This window comes from Pongo pygmaeus, chromosome 14, assembly GCF_028885625.2.
Source record: "Pongo pygmaeus isolate AG05252 chromosome 14, NHGRI_mPonPyg2-v2.0_pri, whole genome shotgun sequence".
Classification (NCBI taxonomy): Eukaryota; Metazoa; Chordata; class Mammalia; order Primates; family Hominidae; genus Pongo; species Pongo pygmaeus.
Window position 1 is genome coordinate 109,968,953 of NC_072387.2, and position 12,382 is coordinate 109,981,334.

Here is a 12,382-nt window from a genome sequence, read left to right on the forward strand (position 1 = left end):
TGTATTGGTGACAGAGTATGTATATCGTTAACGAAAAAAACCCAAACTCTGTAAAATATTCAAAGAGGATTATTCTGAGCCAAGACAAATGACCATGGCCTGGGGAATGGTCTCAAGAAGTCCTGTTGATAGAGGCAGGAGGCAGCCAAAGGCCTGGGCAGATAAGGAAGGGACCCAGAAAATCTCTGACGTGCCCCACAAGTGTTTTTTTGTTTGTTTTTTTGTTTTGTTTTGTTTTTTTGAGACAGGGTCTCTCTCTATCACCCAGGCTGGAGTGCAGTGGCATGATGTCGGCTCACTGCAACCTCCGCCTCCCAGGTTCACGCAATCCTCCTGCCTCAGCCTCCCCAGCAGCTGAGACAACAGGCGCATGCACCACAACCGGCTAATTTTTGTATTTTTTGATAGAGATGGGTTTTCGCCATGTTGCCCAGGGTGGTCTCAAACTCCTGGCCTCAAGTGATCCGCCCACCTCAGCCTCCCAAAATGCTGGGATTACAGGTGTGAACCATTGTGCCCGGCACCCCCCCCCCCGCAAGTGTTTACACCATATGTTTCGTGTAAATAAGGGAACCTGCACAGGGCGCTTGCTTGGGCATGCCCGCAGCCTACTGGAGGCCCACATGCACTGGGGGAATGGGGTGGAGCCACCAGGAATTCACACCTTATGCAGGGGAGGAGCCTGGCCTCTTCAGCTTGTGTGTGGTAGTCATGGTATTCAATTTGTGAGGTGGAAACCTGCTTGCAAGACCCCCTCTCTTTGCTGAGAGTTTTCCTTTCATTTAATAAATTCCACCCTCCTCACCCTTCCATGTGTCTGTGTACCTAATTCTCCCTGATCATAAGACAAGAACCTGGATTAGCTGAGCTAAGGAGCAAAAAATCCTGCATCACTGAGAAAGTGCACCCAAAGTGGTTGGGTTACAATTTAGTTTTATACATTTTAGGGAGAAAGAAGTTACAGGCAAAGACATAAATCAATATATGTAAGGGTATACATTAATTTGGCCCAGAATGGCAGGACATCTCAAAGTGGGGGGTTGGGGATGATGGGGGTTGGGAGAAAGGGTTCAGGGGACCTTAGAAGTCATAGGTGGATTCAAAGATTATCTAACTGGCAGTTGGTAGAAAGAATTAAGCTTTGTCTAAAGGCTTGAAGTCAGTAGAAAGAAATGCTTGAGTTAAGATAAAGTGGCTTGTTTTTATTTAGATGAAGCCTCCAGGCTCTTCCTTTGGCGAGAGTAAATGGTAAATGTTTCTTTTCACACCTTAAAAGGTGTCAGACTCTAATCTGTCTTAGATCTGGGAAAGGCCTGGCTGCATTAACGGAGATTCTCTACAGATGCAAATTTCCCCGATGAAAGATGGCTTTGCAGGGCCATTTCAAAATATGTCAAATAAATCTATTTTGAGGTAAAATATTTTGATTTTCTTCAGGATCTGCTATCTGTCATGTGATGCTATACCAGAGTCAGGTTGAAATTTGGTATCTTATTGCCACAAAGAGTCTGTTCTGTCTTATGATCTCTGTTTCAATGTTAATGCTGGTCAGTTGTACCTCACCTCCAAAAGGGAGAGGGGATAATGAGGTGTTTTGGACCCCCCTTCCCGTCATGGCCAGAAATTCAGTTTTTCAGGTTTCTTTGGGGTCCCATTGGCCCATAGGAGCTCCATTCAGTAGGTTGGGGAAGGTTAGGGTTTTCTTTTTGGTTTATAGTTTCTTTTACAACAGGGCAAAGCAGAGTGTGTTTATCAGAGATTTGAAGTGATTTCAAATCAGAGATTTGAAGCTGAGATTGCTCCTTGATGCCTTGAAAAACAAGATTACATATGTTGTATGATATGTGTATGTATGTATTATTTAGTCAAACTAAGAATTTAGTCATATATAGTAAGTCAAACTGCCATATTGTTACTTACATATAAGAGTAGGCCTTGTGGACTTACTATTGCTTGGGGCATTTCAATGTTTATTAGCCTCTCTGTGTGTATATATGTGTATATATCAATGCGTTTTACTACCTGTCAGATACTTTGGTGAAATACTGATCCATTCAAAAGAGGTAGGGCCAGGCGCAGTGGCTCACGCCTGTAATCCTAGCACTTTGGGAGGCTGAGGCGGGTGGATCACGAGGTCAGGAGAGGTCAGGAGATCGAGACCATCCTGACCAACATGGAGAAACCCCGTCTCTATTAAAAATACAAAAAAAATTAGCCAGGCGTGGTGGCGCATGCCTGTAATCCCAGCTACTCGGGAGGCTGAGGCACGATAATTGCTTGAACCTGGGAGGCGGAGGTTGCAGTGAGCCGAGATCGCGCCATGGCACTCCAGCCTGGGCAACAAGAGCAAAACTCCATCTCAACAAAACAAAACAAAACAAAAACACACACAAAAGGCTGAGGTAGACCAGGCACAGTGGCTCATGCCCATAATCCTAGCAATTTAGAAGGCTGAGGCGGGTGGATTGCTGGAGCCCAGGAGTTTGAGACCAGCCTGGGCAACAAAGTGAGACTTCATCTTTACAAATACACAAAAATTAGCTGGGTTTGGTGGCACACGCCTGTAGTTCCAGCTACTAGGGAGGCTGAGGCAGGAGGATTGTTAGAACCCAGGAGGTGGAGGTTGCAGTGAGCCGAAATTATGCTACTGCACTCCAGCCTGAGCGACACAGTGAGACCCTGTCTCAAAAAAAAAAAAAGAGAGAGAGTTAGGTACTGACTGAGTTTGCTTTCTGGGTTTTGGGTATTTGTTTCCTTGTTTCTATTAACAGAGTTGAGCATATTATTATTAGTAGAGCTGTCTTCCTAAAATATCCACTTACATTTGGTGTAGGAATAGCTATCATAGGATATGCAACCGTTTTTACTGTTTATTTACTTTTACTTTTTATTTTGCAAATCAAAACATCTTTAAAGTACAGGTTTTATATAAAAAAGGACTTAAATCATAAGTGTACAGTTTGATGAATTTTTACAAAGTAAAGATACTTACGTAACCAATACCTAGACCATAAAGAGTATTTCCCACGCAGCAGAAACCCCTTGACTCCTCTCAGTTGTTATTTCCCAAGGGTAACCCTTATTCTGATTTCTTTTTTTTTTGAAAAGGAGTTTCACCCTTGTTGCCCAGGCTGGAGTGTGATGGCATGATTTCAGCTCACTGCAACCTCCACCTCCTGGGTTCAAGTGATCCTCCTGCTTCAGCCTCCCAAGTAGCTGGGATTACAGGCACCTGCCACCATCCGCAGCTAATTTTTGTATCTTTAGTCAAGACAGGGTTTAACCATGTTGGCCAGGCTGGTCTCGAACTGCTGACCTCAGGTGATCCGCCCACCATGGCCTCCCAAGGTGGGAGGCCTTGCTGGGATTACAGGCATGAGCCACCACACCCAGCCACCATTATTCTGATTTCTAACATCATGGATTTGTTTTGCCTGTTTTAAACTTTGTATAAATGGAATCATACTGTATGCTTGCTTTTTTGGTCCAGCTTCTTTTGTTCGGCTTAATATTTGTGAGATTCATTCCCTGTTGTGTATAGTTCATTCATACTCCATGAAAAACTTCAAACATACACAAAAGCATACAGAACAGAATAGTGAACATTCATTTCCTATCATCCAGCATCAACAATTGTCAACTCATGGTCAATCTTGGTCCAGTTAGCCTCCACCCACTGTCCTCAACTCCAGATTTTATGAAGCAAGCCCCAGTCACGAAATAATGGTATCTATAAACATTTCAGTATATAACTGGAAGAGAAAGCCTTTATTTTTATTCTATTTTATTTTTTGTCTTCTGTACCATCTTTTATTAACATCATAGTCTTTGCATCAGGATACATAACAATGCTAGCAGGTTTTGTTTTAAAGCTTAGTATTAAATATTAAATATCTTTCCCAATTTTAATTTAAGAAATTAAAACTCAAGTTATTTGAAGCCTGGACACACTTCCATGATTCGCGGGGCTATGTAAAAGTTGGTGGCTTTATTTTTACTCCTGCATAGGCAGATCCAGGCGGCCCTAGAAAGATGGGACCAGATTATATAATTGTATTTTTGTTTTTTGTTTTTGAGATGGAGTTTCAAGTTGCCCAGGCTGGAGTGCAATGGCGTGGTCCCAGCTCACTGCAACCTCTGCCACCTGGGTTCAGCGATTCTCCTGCCTCAGCCCTACCCCCCAACAACAGGCATGCACCACCATGCCCATATAATTGTTTTAAAGTGTGCTACAAGGCTGGGTGTGGAGTGGCCTGGTGGCTCACGCCTGTAATCTCAGCACTGTGGGAGGCCAAAGTGGGTGGATCACTTGAGGTCAGGAGTTCAAGATCAGCCTGGCCAACATGGCGAAACCCTGTCTCTACTAAAAATACAAAAATTAGCCAGGTGTTGTGGCACGCGCCTCTATGAGGCAGGAGGATTGCTTGAGCACAGGAGGCAGAGGTTGCAGTGAGCTGAGGTTGTGCCAGTGCACTCTAGCCTGGGAAACAGAGTGAGAATCCATCTCAAAAAAAAAGTGCTACAAAAATGGATGGCCTGGCCAGGCATGGTGGCTCAGGCTGGGTGCAGTGCCTCACGCCTGTAATCCCAGCCCTTTGGGAGGCCGAGACGGGTGGATCACTTGAGGTCAGGAGTTCGAGACCAGCCTGGCCAACATGGTGAAACACTGTCTCTACTAAAAATACAAAAATTAGCCTGGTGTGGTAGCAGCAGGTGCCTGTAATCCCAGCTACTCGGGTGGCAGAGGCAGGAAAGTCACTTGAACCCTGGAAATGGAGGTTGCAGTGAGTCAAGATCATCCCACTGCACTCTAGCCTGGACGACAGAGCGAGATCCCATCTCAAAAAAAAAAAAAACAAACAAAACTGATGGCCTGTTATAAGCCAGGATACAAAGTAAGGATGTGGGTAAGGGAGGGATCGTTTTCTTCCAGTAAAAAGACAGAATTTTGAGCCTGGCATGATGGCTCATGCCTGAAATCCCAGCACTTTGGGAGGCAGAGGCGGGCAGATCGCGAGGTCAGGAGTTCAAGACCAGCCTGACCAACATGGTGAAACCCCGTCTCTACTAATAATACAAAAATTAGACCGGATGTGGTGGCTCACACCTGTAATCCCAGCCCTTTGGGAGGCCGAGACAGGTGGATCACCTAAGGTCAGGAGTTCAACACCAGCCTAGCCAACATGATGAAACCCCATCTCTACTAAAAATACAAAAAGTTAACCGGGCATGATGACAGGTGCCTGTAATCTCAGCTACTCAGGAGGCTGAGGCAGGAGAATCACCTGAACCCAGGAGGCAGAGGTTGCAGTGAGCTGAGATCATGCCATTGCACGCCAGCCTGGGCAACAAGAGCAAAACTCTGTCTCAAAAAAAAAAGAGGCCGGGAGCGGTGGCTTACACCTGTAATCCCAGCATTTTGGGAGGCCAAGGCGGGCGGATCACAAGGTCAGGAGATCGAGACCATCCTGGCTAACACAGTGAAACCCCGTCTCTACTAAAAATACAAAAAATTAGCCAGGCGTGGTGGCGGGCGCCTGTAGTCCCAGCTACTCTGGAGGCTGAGGCAGGAGAATGGCATGAATCCTGGAGGCGGAGCTTGCAGTGAGCCGAGATTGCACCACTGCACTCCAACCTGGGCGACAGAGCAAGACTCCGGCTCCAAAAAAAGACAGAATTGAAAACGTTGTAATCCATAACTTTTTCCAAAAATGGTTGGAGAAGAGGGCAAAATCTCAACATGAGTTTCAAAGTACTGTCTCTGTGAGGGGCCCATAGTTGCCTTGTTGAGGAGGAAGACTGTTGAGGAAAGAAATGGCTAGGTTTGACCATTCCCCCTCCCCAGCTAGGGAAGTGGAAATGGAAAGTTCAGGGCCTAGTGAATGTAGAAGTGAGCTGAAACTTGGTTGATGTTGAATTCTCTAAGAGGTTTCCTCCAGGCGACTTAGACTCTTTCCCTCACTTCAGCGAAGAAGAAATTTTAATTTTGAATTTTAATTTTTTATAAAGACAGGGTCTCTGTTGTTCAAGCTGGAATGCGGTGACATGATCATAGCTCGCTGTAGCCTCAAACTCCTGTGCTCAAGCACCCTCCCACTTTGGCCTCCCAAAGAACTGGGATTACAGGCGTGAGTCACTGTGCCTGCCAGAAGTTATTTTTAAAAGCACTTGAGAAATTCCTCCTCCACCCTTCAAGTGGGAAGGCTCAGAGAAGGAAGTCATCAGTATAGCTGCCTTCTAGGCCATAATGGAATTCCTGAAGGTTGGAGACCCCAGAGAAGTGGACAAAGGCTGCTGCCACCACCAGGACATGGGGAATCTGATGAGACTGGAAATGTGTCAAATTTTCCAGGAAAGAAGCATTCAGGAATTCGAGCAGCATAAAGGCCAGCTCCTGTGATGTGCAACACAGCTGTGAGGAAGGACCAGCCCATCCAGCCCATGGCGCTGGCCCTGACAAAGCTTCAGTGATAGGAAAATGCATGACAGGCACAGTAACACTCAAGCTAAGTCCCAGCAATGCTCCTGCTGTGTCTGCTGGTGCTTAGGAGTGGAAATTGGTCCCACTGTGCCACCATGATGGCAGAAATGCCCAGAACACAGACAAAGAAGAGGCAGATGAGCTGTGGTTGTGGGGAACAGTGGGAGTAACAGAGCAGGGGACAAAGCTCCCTGTAATCAGTAGAGCAATTGCTGTATAGTCTAGTTTGGAAAAAGCCTGAGAGACTTTCTCTGAATGACAATAGACAGTGTGGAATAGCCAGGAGGAGCTGAGGCAGAGCACTATAACCACAAAAGACGTCCCCAGACCACTTTCTCCTGTAGAGGGGCATGAAGTACATATTTAGTCTGAGCATGGTCAAGATCCCCAAAAGAGAAACAGCATGAAACCAAGCCGATGGGTCCAGATGTTGCCTGTTTCCACATGGGTGTGGAAGATGCTCTTGAAGCAAGCCCAAAAGGAAGGCATGGGTGGTCTATGGCCATGTAGCAGGTAGTCATTGTCCTTCAGCCAGTCAGGGACCACATCATATGGGATGACCCTCCAATGTCCCTCCCAGACCTTATACACAAACTCCTCCATCTTCTCCGTGGCATGGTGGAAGTGCAGTGCATTAGTAGCTTCGCCTTCTCCTCCTTTTCCTGGGGCATTGGACATGTTTGCACTTCTTCAGCTTTGGTTGGGTTGGTGATAAACCATCTCTCCTTCTCTTGTAGTAGGGGTCCAAGTTCAGCTAGTTCCACCATGTCAGTTTCCCTGTTACTGGCAGGAGCCCCACTGCCCCATGCCACCACAGATCCTTTGTGGGAAGACATCTGGCCAGTATCAATACCCTGCAGCTTTAGCATGGGGAAAGGTTGGGGTCTCTCAGCCCCATGGGCAGAGATGTCCCTGTAATGGTAGATGAGCCGGACAGGCAGGCTCTGCTGGGGCACTGGTCTCCTGCTACTTCCTGCTGCACAGGGAGCAGCCTGTGGCCCCAGATCTTCATTGTCCTTCCTGCAAAGCCTTTATTTTATATAATCACCTCAATACATTTATCATAGCTAAAATAATGGTAACTCCTTAATGTTATCAAATTCCAATCACTGTTCAAATTTCCAATTGTCTCATAAATGTGATAAATTTAAAAAATCAGAATGTTTCAATTAGGATCCAGGGAAGGTCTACACAGTATGATTGTCTTCTTAGTCTCTTTTCTAACGTGTGTGTGTGTGTGTGTGTGTGCATGCACGCACATGTGGGAACACCATTTAAATGACTGAGATGGCCGGGCACGGTGGCTCACACCTGTAATCCCAGCACTTTGGGAGGCCGAGGCGGGCGGATCACCAGAGGTCAGGAGTTCGATATCAGCCTGACTAACATGGTGAAACCCCATCTCTACTAAATACACAAAATTAGCTGGGTGTGGTGGCGCACACCTGTAATCCCAGCTACTGGGGAGGCTGAGGCAGGAGAATCGCTTGAACCCGGAGGTGGAGGTTTCAGTGAGCCAGAATCGAGCCACTGCACTCCAGCCTGGGTAACAGAGTGAAACTCCGTCTCCAAAAAAAAAAAAAAAAAGACTGAGATATATTTAACATGGACTGAAATGCTCAAATCTCGAGTACACCATTCCACCATTCCATCAGGTGGTGGTTTTGTTTTTGCTCTTTTATCACTCAGTCAGTCTTGATGAATACATTTCCAGATACAGGACATTTCTATCAGGCCACAAAGTTCCCTCATGCCTCTTCCCAGTCAGTCCTTCCACAAGCAACCACTGATGTGATTTCCATAGCTGGGTTTTCCCAGTTTTTAAAATACAGATGCCTAGAACATTCTTGTTTTTATTTCTGTTGGATAAACACCTAGAGGTGGATTTGCTGGGTCATAGGGTACATGTATACATGTATAGTCAACTTTTTTTTTTTTTTTTTTTTTTTAGAGATGGAGTCTTGCTCTGTTGCCCAGGGTGAAGTGCTGTGGTGTGATCGTAGCTCACTGCAGCCTGGAATTCTTGGGCTCAAGTGATCCTTCACCCTCAGCCTCTCAAGTAGGTGGGATTATAGGTGCAAGTGAGCCACCATGCCTAATTTATTTATTTATTTTTAAATTTATTTTTATTTTTATTTTTTGAGACATTCTGACTCTGTTGCCCAGGTGCAATCTCAGAGGTGCAATCTCAGGTCATTGCAACCTCCGCCTCCCAGGTTCAAGCGATTCTCCTACCTCTGCCTCCTGAGTAGCTGGGATTACAGGCACATGCCACCACACCCAGCTAATTTCTGTATTTCTAGTAGAGGCGGGTTTCCCCATGTTGGCCAGGCTGGTCTCGAACTCCTGACCTCAAGTGATTTGCGTGCCTTGGCCTCCCAAAGTGCTGGGGTTACAAGCATGAGGAAATGGCTGAATCCAGGTCTGGGTCAGAAAATGTACAAAATGAATTTGGAAAATTTTATCCCACCAGATAGCAAGTAGCCGTGCTTGGCCTCCTTGCCTGATTTATATTCAACTTTTTAAGAAGCTACCAAAGAGCTTTCAAAATAGTTGTATTATTTTACACTCTCATCAGCAGTGTATGAGTGTTCTCATTGCTCCACATCCTCTCCAACATTTGTATTGTCAGTTCTTTTTCTTTTTTTTCTTGAGACGGAGTTTCACTCTGTCCCCCAAGATGGAGTGCAATGGCTCAATCTCGGCTCACTGCAACCTCTGCCTCCCAGGTTCAAGCAATTCTCCTGCCTCAGCCTCCTGAGGAGCTGGGATTACAGGCAAGCACCACCATGCCAGGCTAATTTTTGTATTTTTAGTACAGACAGGATTTCACCATGCTGGTCAGGCTGGTCTTGAACTCCTGACCTTGTGATCTGCCCACCTTGGCCTCTCAAAGTGCTGGGATTACAGGCATGAGCCACTGCGCCCGGCCTCCATCTTTGTTTTATTCTTGCAATTTATGTATTGAAGAAAATGAGTTGTTCCTCCTGTAGTTTTCCATAATCTGGATTTTGCTATTGACTTCATGTGATGTCATTTAATGTTTCTCTCCTCCATATTTCTGGCATATTGGATCTAGAGGCTTGATGAGATTCAGGTTCAAATTTTTGGGGGGTTCAGGGGACGACTGCTTCATAGGCAGTGTTGTATTCTTCTATCAGGAGGCCCATGATATTTGGTTATCCCTCTCTTTGTGATGTTAGGAGTCATAAATGATATTTAATTCATTACCATTTGAAAAATAATTATATCAAATTCAGTTATTCCGTTTTCATGTGTTAGTTGGAATATATATAAAGAGAAACGTCCTATTCTCTAATATTTGTTTACTAATGATAGAGTACATACGGGAAAGACAGGATATATGCTTATTTCCCTTTATTTACCAGTTTTCAAAAGGATGAGTTGGTTCCCTAGCATCCTCCAACAATCACCAATATTTAAAGTCTCATTATTATTTCATGTATTTAAATATCATTAATATGCTTCAATCCATTGCAGTTATTATTCTTTTTGTTTGTTCGAGATGGAGTTGCACTCTTGTTGCCCAGGCTGGAGTGTAATGGTGCAGTGTCAGCTCACCACAACCTCCGCCTCCCAGGTTCAAGCGCTTCTCCCACCTCAGCCTCCCCAGTAGCTGGGATTACAGGCATGAGCCACCACACCTGGCTAATTTTTATTTTTAGTAGAGATGGAGTTTCTCCATGTTGGCCAGGCTGGTCTCGAACTCCCGACCTCAGGTGATCCGCCCACCTCAGCCTCCCAAAGTGTTGGGATTACAGGTGTGAGCCACCGTTCCTGGCCACAGTTACTATTCTTATTGATATTCCAATTGTTCCATATTTGGCCAGTGAGTGCCTCCTCAGTTTGGCTCCTAAATCCGTTTGACACATCCCTAGTAATCTCTGATAGCTTACTTGCTATCTGGTGGGATAAAATTTTCCAAATTCATTTTGTACATTTTCTGCCCCAGACCTGGATTCAGCCATTTCCTCAAAGCTCTCTGATTCTTTTTAATCGGAAATGATATTTAGAGACAACAATGGGTGCGTAGGGGAGGTAAAACATTACCTCTACTCTTTTGGGGTCTCTGGTTGGGCCTGATAATTAATTTGGCATTAGGTAGACTAACAAAATAGAAACATACAAATTTATTTAATGTAAGTTTTCTGTGACAGAGGAGCCCTCATAAGGATATTAAACCAAAAGAACTGGCAAAACCTCAATGCTTTAATACTACATTAAACCCTTGTGGAAAAGTAATGAAAATGTAGGCTGGGAGCAGTGGCTCACGCCTGTAATCCCAGCACTCTGGGAGGCCGAGACGGGCAGATCACGAGGTCAGGAGATCGAGACCATCCTGGCTAACACGGTGAAACCCTGTCTCTACCAAAAATACAAAAAATTAGCCAGGCATGGTGGGGGGCGCCTGTAGTCCCAGCTACTCGGGAGGCTGAGGCAGGAGAATGGTGTGAACCCGGGAGGCGGAGCTTGCAGTGAGCCGAGATCATGCCACTGCACTCCAGCCTGGGCGACAGAGTGAGACTCCATCTCAAAAAAAAAAAAAAAAAAAAAGGAAACATATGTGGAGGCTAAAGGAAGATAACAATTTTTTTTTTAATAAGGTCTGTTTGTACAGGATTCTCTCAGTCTCAACCTCCCAGATGATAAGAATGTTTCTTTTCTCCTGTTACAGGGAGAGCAGCTCTTACACGGTAATTTCATCTCTTGTTTTTAAGAAAAAGAAGGGAGATCAGGCCAGGCATGGTGGCTCATGCCTGTAATCCCAGCACTTTGGGAGACCAAGGCAGGTGGATCACTTGAGGTCAGGAGTTCGAGACCAGCCTGGCCAACATTGTGAAACTCTGTCTGTACTAAAAATACAAAAAATGAGCCGGGTGTGGTGGTGCACACCTGTAATCTTAGCTACTTGGGAGACTGAGGAAGGAGAATTGCTTGAGCCTGGGAGGTGGAGGTTGCAGTGAGCCAAGATTGTGACACTGCACTCCATCCTGTGTGACAGAGCGAGACTCCAACTCAAAAAAAAAAAAAAAAAAAAAGGAGATCAGAATGTCCTTGTATCTGCTGTTTATTGAGTGTTTTTAACTTAAAACAGTCAACATGCCAGCATGGCATATTTTGCAGTGGCATAATCTGAACTCCTTCAGGTGCCAGGAGTACTTATAGCTACTGAGGTATTTTTGTTTCTAGACACTTTAGGTGGACAGAGAAAAGAAATTTTTTTTTGTTTTAATAAAATATACTACAAGTTCATATTGGTATTATGGTAGTTTTGTTTTGTTTTGTTTTGTTTTTTAAGAAAATTCTGGCACGGTGGCTCATGCCTGTAATCCCAACACTTTGGGAGGCCAAGGCAGGCGGATCACGTGAGGTCGGGAGTTAGAGACCAACCTGACCAACATGGAGGAACCCTGCCTCTACTAAAAATATAAAAAATTAGCCAGGCGTGGTGTCACATGCCTGTAATCCCACCTACTCGGGAGGCTGAGGCAAGAGAATCTCTTGAACCCGGGAGGGGGAGGTTGCAGTGAGCCAAGATTGAGCCATTGCACTCCAGCCCAGGGAACAAGAGCGAAACTCTGTCTCGAAAAAAAAGAAAAAAAAAAAGAAAATAATTCTCTGTCCCCATTACCTCACTGAAAAAAGTATACCATCCCTTCCTATTGACATTAGGCTTTGCCATGAGACTTCTTCATCTCATTTATGACAACCATTGACTTGGGGCTTGAACATGTGACTTGCTTTGGCCAATGGTATATTAGCACATATGACTGAAAAGGTTGGTAATGTGCTCGTGCGTATGGGCTTGCCCTCTTCTACCTCTGCCATTGCCATGAGAAGAACATGCCACAAGTAGCCTATTGCTTTCAGAATAATGAA

At 45.1% G+C, this 12,382-nt stretch overlaps 1 pseudogene; it reads right to left on the minus strand.

The window, feature by feature from the left end:
• Positions 1-6,205: 6,205 nt before the first annotated feature.
• LOC129011692 (adiponectin receptor protein 1-like) lies at positions 6,206-7,317 on the minus strand (annotated as a pseudogene).
• Between the last annotated feature and the right edge of the window lie 5,065 nt (positions 7,318-12,382).